The 11760-nt window shown below is 37.5% G+C and overlaps 1 protein-coding gene across 1 annotated transcript in view; it reads right to left on the bottom strand.

The window, feature by feature from the left end:
- Window positions 1–232: 232 nt before the first annotated feature.
- Window positions 233–11760, bottom strand: part of RNPC3 (RNA binding region (RNP1, RRM) containing 3) — an 81206-nt gene continuing 69678 nt past the window's right edge. Inside the window, exon 18 of the transcript XR_004349182.1 lies at window positions 233–364. The gene's annotated coding sequence lies outside the window, so the exon portion shown is untranslated. The remainder of the gene's footprint in view (window positions 365–11760) is intronic.

Here is an 11760-nt window from a genome sequence, read left to right as displayed (position 1 = left end):
TGCCCTCCGCACCCCTGTTGCTGCGCTCTACTCCGCGGCTCCGAAGCTTTCCCCCTCCGCCAGCCGCAGTCTCCGCCCGCGAAGGGGCTTCCTAGTGTATGGAAACCTTTCCTCCTTCACAGCTCCCTCTCACTGGTGCAGGTCCCGTCCCTATCCTTTTGTCTCTGTTTATTCTTTTTTCTTTTGCCCTACCCAGGTACGTGGGGGGTTTCTTGCCTTTTGAGGGTCTGAGGTCTTCTGCCAGCGTTCAGTAGGTGTTCTGTAGGAGTTGTTCCACGTTTAGATGTATTTCTGGTGTATCTGTGGGGAGGAAGGTGATCTCCGCGTCTTACTCCTATATATCTTCCCGGAAGCTCCTATATATCTATATGTATATAAAACGTCCGTAATCATGTATTATTTAACTAGGATTCGATCATATTTCTGAAGTCCTTCACTAAACGAAGGAGATTAACAATTAGGGCCAACTGAATTCACAGTGAAAATTTTGCCTCAACTATCTATTGCAAACATTTGTAATGTTTCAATTTCAAAAAGAAACAGAATATTCAATTCAGTTCTGGTTTCACCTTCAAAGAAAATTTGTAGTTATTTCAATTTCTGGATTAAGATTTAAGAAACTATTTGGAAGATGGATGCCCATGCATTGAGGCAACAGACCTTTCCCCTCCCCCCTCCCCCCTCCATCAAATCCTGTGCTTAATGCATTGGCTATAGCAGTCGAGTGTGGCTTTTTTTTTTCCTCTCTCTCTCTTATTTCTTATAACCAAATATCTCTTCTACCTGATCAAACACTACATTAATAAATTAGCATCCATTTTCCTTCTTAATGTACACGAAATCCTGTACATTAATATAGAGAATATAGTACAGGCGGGAAGAAGTCCATTCATTCAACAAGCATTAACTGAGTGCCTGCTTTTTGCTAAGCACATGGATGATACTCAGGATACAATGATGTAGAAGATGGACAAGATTTTATTCTTGAGCAGCTTACATTCTAGTGGAAAAACAGAAAATACATGAGTTAATAATAATAATAAGATGGCAATAAGAACTAATATGAAATAACAGTGTAATGAAATAGAAAATGACTTCACCATCACGGTATTTTAGACTGAATAATCTGGGAAGGTACCTTCAAGAAAGTGATTTTCAACTAGAATTTGGAGGTCTAGAAGGAGCTAGTTATTTGAAGATCAGAGAAAGAGAAATCTAGACAGAACAAAGTGCAATAGTAAAAGCCCAAGGTAGGAAAAAGCTTAGAATACTCAAGTCTCTCTCTCTCTCTCTCTCTCTCTCTCTCTCTCTCTCTCTCTCTCTCTCACACACACACACACACACACACACACACACACACACACAGTCAGCACAGCTAAACAGTGTGTGATAAAAGGGAGAGTAAAGTAAAACTGTATTCCTGTAAGAAGCATATTTTACAAAGTAAATTTTAAAATGAATACATACTTAGAGCACAAACTGTTTATTTGTAATCTGAAAAGAACTATCAGTAAAAATGTTAAACAGGTGAAGAACAGCCATAAAATCTCCCAGCAATACTATCTAAGTGACATTTTATAACAATGTTTTCCTTATTGAGGGAATATTAACCTTTTTAAACATCTGGCATTATATATATCTACAAAGTCTGTAATCATGTGTTATTTAACTAGGATTAGATTTTTTTTAAAGTCCTTCACTAATAGAAGGAAAATAACAATTAGAGCCAACTGATTTCACAGTCAAAATATTGTCTTAACTATCTAGTGCAAGCATTTGTAATGTTTCGATTTCAAACAGAAACGGAATATTCAATTCAGTTCTGGTTTCAGTCCCAACCAAAGTTTTTAGTTATTTAAGTTTCTCCCTTAAGAAATTTCAATATGAGGACTTCCTTGCTGGCACAGTGGTTAAGAATCCGCCTGCCAATGCAGAGGACACGGGTTCGAGCCCTGGTCTGGGAAGATCCCACATGCCGCGGAGCAACTAAGCCCATGAGCCACAACTACTGAGCCTGTGTTCTACAGCCCGTGAGCTACAACTACTGAGTCCACGTGCCACAACTGCTGAAGCCCGTGCGCCTAGACCCCATGCTCTGCAAGCAGAGAAGCCAGTGCAATGAGAAGCCCATGCACATCAAGGAAGAGTAGCCCCTGCTCGCAACAACTAGAGAAAGCTCACGCACAGCAACGAAGACCCAATGCAGCCAAACATGAATAAATAAATAAATAAATAGATAGATAAATAAATAAAGAGTAGCTCCTGTTCGCCGTAACTAGAGAAAGCCCAGGTGCAGCAATGAATAAATAAATAAGTAAACAAACAAACAAATAAATAAATAAAATGAAAAAATAAAAAAAGAAATTTCAGTATGACATTTTATTCTGAGGTGGATAGATATTAATAAAACGTACAACCATAGAATATTAGCTACATCAAGACATTAAGTTTAGAGAAGGTAATTCTGTGGCTTCTCTTCCATTAGGACATAATCACAGGACCCAAATCTGACCAGACATAAGATCTTTAGACTAATTCAGTCCACCACTGCACCACAGAACATCTGAGCAAACCCCTAGGTGACGGTGTTGTACCAGAACATCTTTCCTGATGTCCTGGATGTTTTGGAAACTGGGTTTTACCATCAAAAGCAGTGTCACTGTGAAAGACTTTGAGTTCAGATATGATACGGTAAGGTATTAAGTGCTAATGATCACAGTACTGAGATAAGGCATATTTCAAAATATAAGCACTGATGCATTTAAGTTGTATTGCTAATCCTGTAAATACATTAGGTTAACTAAGCGAAGCAACAAGTCTATTCTCAGTAGAATGATTTATAGGTAGGTTGGGCAGGAGGTTTGCAGCAGGGTTAGGTGCCAAAGTGAGTCCAGAGTGATAATTCCTTATAATCAAAAAAGGAAACAAAGAATACATCCGATGATTGAAATAATTCTAACAGCGCTCTAATTTCTAACAGTGAATGATGGAACCATTGAGAATTCTAAAGTGTTTCTGCTTTTCTGCCTGGCTACAGGGTATGCTCCATTCTATTTAAGTGTTGAGGTTCTGTGATCTTAATTTACAGTGATATATTTGTTTGTTGTTTTTCTAAGGATAAGAAGAGATAATGGAGTGGTATCGTAGAATTCAGACTGTAAATTTAATGTACATAAAAATCCATGAGCGCAGTGTATCCAGTCAGAAATGTTTAGTGGAGGGATTCTCAACATGATCAGAAGCTGTAATAATGATACAATTCAACCAATAAAAAAGGACTGAGAGAGACAAGACCTCTCTCTTTCCCAAGAAATCAGGAAACCTTGAAGAAAGAACTCATAAAGAAATAAAGGCAAAACCTGATCAAACGGTTAAGGGAAAGGAGGGAGGAGTCTGAGTCCTCTAATGCCTCTGTCTCTCAGATGGATTGTGGTCAAATTCCCACAGACTGATTGCTAAAGTCTGGAGAAGGAACAAATGCATATATACTGAAATTCTTTGTGATACATTTGAATTAAAAGGCAACACTGATCTGAGACTTATGCAACATAGTGTTGCAGGAAAGAGATTCTTCCCAAACAGAAAAAAACTTTGGCACTAAAGAGCTCTAATAGCGGCTTTGGCGTGGAAGTGTGGCCTCAACAGCATGGTCTCTGCACAAGGAGAAATTGCATCAGCATGGAAGGGGCTGGTGGTCTATATTAGTCAAAAGACAGTTTCACATGGTAGCTTAGCAGGCATCAAGGAAGCCACAATGTAAAGGAGGAAGATGGCTGGTGCCACACGGTTCAGGAGAATACAATCATGTCTGAGATATGGCATCACATCTTCCAGATAGAGAATCTGGAAGACTTTGAGGGCAAGCTGTCAGTGCCACAGGAAATGAGTGGAGTCAGAGTTTGAGACATACAATGAAACGTGAATCTTCAGACACATCTTCACTGAGACCAGAGAGTTGATATGAAACCTGAGGAAACAAAGTTATTGGCTAAAGAACCCCTTTTATTTAGCAAATCTGCACTTTCAGGAGAAATAACAAATGAATTAAGTGTGAGTCCAGGATATAGTGAAACATTAAGATGACATGGAGTACATGACCCTTGAAATGAGGGGTCATGTGTGTGCTAGCAAAGTGATATGACAAGTGAGTCCAGAAAAAGAAAATTTTGGAGAGAGACCACAGAGCAAAAAGAAGCATAGGTTTTAGTATGAATGCTTTGGATTTCAAGTGGCAAAAACAATCAAGAACAATTTGTTAGCTTTGTCACTGGGAAGTTAAGGGATACAGATGGCTTCGGACTGGAATTAAAAGCTCAAAGAAACCTCAAGACATTTTCTGTCTCCATCTCTTGGCTCTGCTTTCCAGTGTCTTGGCTTCATTCTCAGGCAGGATTTTCCCACACAGTGGCAAAACTGGTCAAACGCAGTGTCAAGCTTACATCCCAGCAGAGTGGCAAACTCAGAGAAAAAAGTAAGCACCTCTTTCCCAACAATGTAAGCCAAAGAGTCAAGACTGACTCTTAATTGGTCTGGCTCGGCATATAAACCCACCCCTGAAACAAACAATGCAACAAGGGAATGGAATGTCCTGATTGTTCCAGCATAGATCACATGCCTACCCCTGCAGGTGAGAAATAAGGCTAACTGTGCCTTAACAGAATGGGTGAAACATGGTCTCTGTGTGGTTTCTTACCAGAAAACTTATGTACTGTTACCACTAAAGGAGGAGGGGATGCTTGACAGGGATGAACAATAAATACTCATCACATGCACATGTTTGAATCTTCTGGCTCATGTGGATAATACCCTGGAAGGAATTATCACTAAAAGTTATTGCTAACTATAATAAGTAACTATAAAAGGAAACTACATAATCTTAGAATTATGGTAGTGGAAAGTGTGCATGTACTTGTAAGTATGTTGTCTAATAAGTACATTGTGGATTTAGTATACCCTATTTGTCTTGAAGTGTCCATGATAAATGTTGAGTTTGGTTTTTGTCTGTACTTGCCTTTGATAATTTTGGTCTGGGTTATTCTTCCAAATTCTGTAGTTTGTCAATGCTAAAGAAATATACATGCATGTCTTTTGCCATATGGCTTTGCAATTCTTCCTATTAAAGTATACACAGTATATCTGCTTACTCAAATGGCATTACTTCTTACTCAAAGCCACTAATAGAGCTCTTAGGCTTGTCCATGTGTCTTGCTTTAATCAATGGAATACTTTCACACTGAGGCAAAGGCTTTAAATGTTCTTTCATGACAAGACTTGGTCCCTGTATTTCTGTTTGCATCATGAAAAGAACATACCTTGAGCAGCCACTGACTGAAGAAAATGGATCAGACATGACTTTAACTCACAGCCTGAAGTCAAGCCCAGGTAAACGACATCATGAAGCTGAGCTGTCTCAAACAACCTGCAGACCTCGGAGCAGGAAAATTCAGCATTTGTTGTTTTAAGCTCCCAAGATTTTGAGTTTCTTGATTATGTAGCATTATTGCAGCTAAAAACTATTCAGCTTTTCACACTCCCTGTGAGTTACATTCCACTTATTTTCAACATAATATATTGTATAAAAATGCTGCTGTTAAAAATAGTAAGAACATTTTGACATATTACAGATTATTTCATAATATTCTTTCGAACACTGTAACTTTTAAAGGTCTCAAAAACATTTTCCACAGAAGGTATTGAATTTAAAAATCAAAAATATAGCATTTACAAAATTTCTTCCTGTACTTAAGTTTAAAAGCAACATATCATGCCCCTATAGATGCTTTCAAGTGTTCCTGGACAAGGAGGGAGGAGGTGAGGGCGGGCAATCCAGCTCCCAAATATCCCACCACAATTCCAAAGAGAGGAGCCTCGTTATTAGAGTTTTATACATTGATTTTCCACAGGAGGTTTTGATTTTAAAAGGGGCAGGGGGAGGGGATTGTCCTGATAAGTTAAAAAACACATTTGTAACCTATGTGACTACACAGTCATCCTAGTAGAAAATTACAAATTTTCTCCTTACTCCTAAAAGTAATTTGTTTCTGTATACCCAAATGACATCCACATATAAATAGCTAAAAAATAATCAATAATTATGCTAAATGATGCATCATAGAGGAAATATTCCTTTCCTCCACAACCTAAATAATCACATTATAAAAAGTAAGCATTCTTCTTATCACTCCTTTAGCCATGCCTTTACCAGAATATGTCCCATGTTAAACGTCGCCAATTGAAAAGATCTTAGCTCCTTGTTAAGTGTACCCTTGAGAGAGAAAATGAAACATTCTCTCATTTGCACTCATGAGTACATCTGTGGAATATGTATGTTACTGCTAAATAGAAAACAAACATACTTCCACGCAGCTTTTCAGCTGACGTGTAAGTAGATTATGGCAGATTCTGACACTCGGAGTATTCTTTACCCTCTAGTGGGAAGTGACGTGGTAGTCAGTGACTGACATTTGGCAGTTGGAAGACTGCTCAGAGTCTACCTACATATCCTCCCTGTTAGATATTCCTACCACTGCAGTCACACCTCTGAGTTAAGACATTATCTCCAGGAGATTTTTAAAAATAATCATTAAAATTTAATTCAGTTAATATAAACTATCAATATATTAAGCCATTAACACCTACTAAGATTTTGAGGCAGTAAGAAGGGATAAATTTTATTTTCTTTGAGGACTCATTTCCTCTTTTCTTTTGATAGCTTACTAAGAAGGTTGACTCCACAGGTCTAAGTGAGCTCAATGGAAGAACAGGGAATACCAGAGGCTGGACTCAGAAGTCATATTTTCTAACAAAGCCACTTATTGGCTGCTCCCTCCCATATTTATATTGCATTGGGGAAGTGGGGGTCTCTGTCTGCTGAGCACTTTCTGTGGTCACCCAGTCCAGATGTGCCAGCCAAAGCATCACTCTTTGTGGATTAATGAAACTGTGAAGCATTATATGTGTTGTGTTTGTAACATTCCCCAGTAAACCCTCTTTCACGTTTACTGTAATGAAGTTAGTATGTCCTTCGAGAGACAAACATGTTACTAGTTGAGATGAGTTAACAAAAAGAAAAAAAGTTTATTTATTTATTTGCGGTACGTGGGCCTTTCACTGTTGTGGCCTCTCCTGTTGCAGAGCACAGGCTCCGGACGCGCAGGCTCAGCGGCCATGGTTCACAAGCCTAGCTGCTCCGCGGCATGTGGGATCTTCCTGGACCAGGGCACGAACCCGTGTCCCCTGCCTCGGCAGGTGGACTCTCAACCACTGCGCCACCAGGGAAGCCCCAACAACAACAACAACAAAAGTTTTAATGGAAGAACTTGTGAGAGTAAAATTGTAAAATTGTGGGATGCTATTCTTGTGAGTTTTCCGTGACCAAATGTTGCATAAGGGTAGGAAGGCTCCAAAACGGAGAGAAAAATCAAAGACAATCATGGGGCATGGATAGGAATTCCAGAGCAAATGAACTGTTAGAGAGAGCTCTGAATATTTATTACTGAGTCACTAGCAAGGAACAGTGAAAAGATATAGAAACTATAATTGAGATTCTTTATTTTTTCATATTATTTTTCCTTCTTTAAAACTATTGACTTTAACACAACACACTTATTGTACTTTCAAAACACCGAAACGTATGAAGGAGATTATTTTTCTCTATTCATCTTCTTTTTCTATTTTGAGGAATAGCTACATGTACCGAACACTCTGGCGTCTCTCTGCCACTTCACTCGCTAGAGGAAGTGGGTAAAGTCTTTTTGATGAGTTTGGAAGGAAATATTGCACACATGTAGCCTGGCTCCTTCTCTTTCTCTTGTCGGTTGATAAAGGTATTCTGCTTTTTTCTTCTAGGGAGGCTCTGCCCCGTCCAGGGGAGCCCTGCTCCAGTTCAGGCTCTTGAGTGTAAACATTGATCTAATTCTTAGGTTCAATATTAAGAATGATGCTCGTCTGCTGATAAAAACTAGTCTCTTACATTATTAGCTTTTAAATAAAGGTAATCGTTTTGATTTGTGTCTTCCTTACATTTTTGTTTGCTTTTTCAGTAAGTTTCACCCCAGGATCTGGGAAGACGGACTCTTATGTAGCAACACCTCTAAGCCTGCACACTGAAAATGTTTCCATATAGTACCTCTAAAATTAAACCTCTATAACATGAAACTGTATTTACACAAAATATTTTCTTTTACTCAGAAAAATTTCTGTGTAGATATTAGTCCTTTTTATTTTTCTTCCTTGTTTTTTTTTAACAACAAAAAATAAATACCAATTTCTTCTTTAATTTGGTATCGTTAGACTATAAAGCAGAAAATCCTTATACCAAATAATGCCTTTCCTTCTCAAATGAAAAAAAAAAATTAAGTTTATTCTCATTGGAGGAGGGTTTTGCTGGATGTAAGTCTCTATTCTAATTTTTAAAAATGTATTAATACTCATTTTGGTACAGGAAAACATTTCGTAGCTAAACTTTCATCTTCTACAAAGCCAGCAATATTACTAAAACCATCCATTTCTGGCAGATTGAGGGGCTTTGTAAAATGTTATAGTATGCTTGAGGTGTCACTGGACTGACAGTTAAATCAAGGGATAGTTCTGTTATTTCCATCCTCAGTGATATAAAAATAGTAAGCAGGAAGTAGGTTGTCATTCAAAATCAGTGATTTCAACACATGACAATAGTAGCCTGGAGTGAGGATTGACAGATGTAGGTTTACACAAATCTGAAAGGATTCAAAGATTGGCAGACCTATGTGCAAGTGGACTACAAGTGTTGAATTCAGTTTCATTTAAACTACACAGCTTGGGGCTAGTAGGAGGAGTGAAGCAGACCACAAAATTAATGTAACCTAAAACTTAATAAACTAACTCTGTATTACTATCAGTTTAAGGAATGATAGTTCCTAGAATTTCCCCACAGAAACATTTAAAGGTCTTGCATAGAAAGTAATCTTCTACATAGTCAGTAATGCCATTGCTGGTATTGATATACCAAATCTATTAGGAAAGCCTTGACAGGAAATGTGTTTTTCTGATATTAGTCTCTTTCTACCTATCCAATCTATTTTCCCCTCGTATCCCATAAATCTCCCTCTCCAGCCTCACTAATCAACTAATCTATTTAGTACCACCACACAGTCTCTTTCATTCCTCTGTGCCTCTGTCACTTCCTTTCTTCTTGGAATACTCCTCCCTCTTTTCTCCTCCTTACAAATCCTCATCTATATATCAAGCCCTTCCTTTTCCACAAAGCTTTCTCAGGCATCATTTTCCTCCTCCCATACTTCATTATGCACACTGTTACAATATTTTCCTCTATTTTTATTAATGTATCACATAGTTTTCTTTTGCTCTCACAACTAGACTCCTACTTAAACATGGGTTACATGTTTCAAAGTACCTAAAAGAGTCCTATGCACTTAATAAACGTATGTTGGATTGATTGATATGTGCTTTCATTGTAAGCTACAGAATTTACTTAATCTTTACTTGCGGCCCTAGAACACATGGAAGATAATATACAAAGCTAAGCTGACATTTCTGATAGAGGCATTCCTACAGATCCTATGACCTAGAACTGAATTAGAAGTACTAAACTCAAGACAGAGAGGTTTTCTGTCAACTGACTTTTACAGGTAAGCACACACAGACTGACCCTGGCAAGAGTTCAAGTTAGAGTTGAATGTTACTTTCTGCTCCAGTTCCAATGTTCTGTGATTTTCTTTCTTCCTTGAGTTAGATTTTAGGAGAGTATTAGGCTGACAGACCTCAGCACTAAGAATAAGAAACAGGGCTTTCCTGGTGGTGCAGTGGTTGAGAATCTGCCTGCCAATGCAGGGGACACAGGTTCGAGCCCTGGTCTGGGAAGATCCCACATGCCGCAGAGCAACTGAGCCCGTGAGCCACAATTACTGAGGCTGCGCGTCTGGAGCCTGTGCTCCGCAGAGAACAAGAGAGGCAGCGATAGTGAGAGGCCCGCACACCACGATGAAGAGGGGCCCCCGCTTGCTACAACTAGAGAAAGCCCTCGCACAGAAACGAAGACCCAACACAGCCATAAATAAATAAGTTTAAAAATAAATTTAATAAATAAATAAAGTTAAAAAAAAGAATAAGAAACACATCTTTATTGAGGACATGAAGAAATATGCGTTTAGGCAGAAATAATGATTAGTATATTATATACAATTTCTCATTTGATACATCAGACTAAAACAATAGATATTCCTTTCATTTTACAGGTGAGGAAACTGAGCTTCAAAGAAGTGTTTCCAAAATGTCCATTCATTGAATTGATGCACATATAATCATTTTATAACAAATAAGACCTTGAAAAGTATTCCAAAATATCAGTTGTATTTTGCAGATTTGCTATTATAGGGAAATAATACATATTTTACCTTTTATTCTAGTGTAAATCGTGCTCTTTGTACCTAAACACTTTCAAGACACCCATTTCTACCTAAAAACAAATTATGTGAGTGGCTCTTACCCACACTTTTTTTTCCCCAGAGTCTATGTTCAAGGACAAAAAGAGAAAACAGACTGCACATCTGCCCATCTGATCTGTTCAATTTCTTGTGAAAGACCTTTAAAGGTCTTTTAATCTATCACTTTCCATTCTGTTTTTTTTTTTTTTTGAAGTATTGTTTTTATTGGAACCCTTGAATGATTTCTTCTAAAACTTTATAATTTTCTGCAACAAATTCTAAGCTACATCTGAGGGATCTAGATATTTTTCCCTTTATCTCTAGACTTATTATTTTTTTAAGAGGCTTGCAGTGGGAAACAAAAGAGAAGAAAAATTAAGTCAATTGAACTAGCCCTGAATAAAGACCCTGAAATTTTTTCATATTTTTCACACTTTCATATTGGAAGGAAGGAAACTGCTTTGATACAGCCATAAGAACAAAATGCAAATGTTCTAAAAACTTTGGTTTAAATACGTGAAGACTTTTCTATCCTTTGCAAAAACCATCTGACTTATCTCTACATACCACAGAAAGTAATCTCTTTAGAGATTTGGTTTATTGAACATAAGTGTCTTTTTGGAAGCGTATATCACATATTGGTTCAGCATCTAGAGGCACTCTATTTGGAAGCTGAATGATAATAAAAAATGATCCTGATCATCATAATATTGAGATTACTCTGCAAAGGCATGAGCTAATGTTCCAATCATTCTGTTATCCATCATACTCTATGATGGTGTTTGTTGGCTCAGTTTTGAGTTACAAATGGAAGTCTAATTACAAATAATAATTCTTCAACACAAATAGTTACTTTCCCTTCCATGAGAAGAGAAATAACTCAGTATTCATAGGCAGAATTACTTCTGTAGATAAAATGAAATATCTAAAGGAAGAAACTGTTAACAAGTTATTACACATGAGAAAAGGATTAGAAAATACTGTGAACAAAGAAAAAACAGATTTCAAATGTATTATACCTAGACCATGTGGCATCATTTTGCCTGTTTAGGAGTATTTAGTTGACATAATAAGGGTATAGCGTACCAAAGAGTTGACAGCTCTTATGGTTTGAAAATCCTAGAAACGTGATGGGGTTTTCTCAAGGTACTTGACTTCCCCATGATTTTTTTCTAGCTTTATTGAAGAATAATTGACAAATAAAACTTTATATATTTAAAATGTACAATGTGATGATTAGATATAACATTAGCACTATGAAGTAATTGCCAAGAGCAATTTAATTCACACATCCATCACCTCACATAGTTAACTCCCTTTTTTAAAAAAATTTTTT

Source organism: Phocoena sinus, chromosome 1 (genome assembly GCF_008692025.1).
Source record: "Phocoena sinus isolate mPhoSin1 chromosome 1, mPhoSin1.pri, whole genome shotgun sequence".
In the NCBI taxonomy this organism is placed as follows: Eukaryota; Metazoa; Chordata; class Mammalia; order Artiodactyla; family Phocoenidae; genus Phocoena; species Phocoena sinus.
This window is presented reverse-complemented; position numbering and strand designations above follow the sequence as displayed.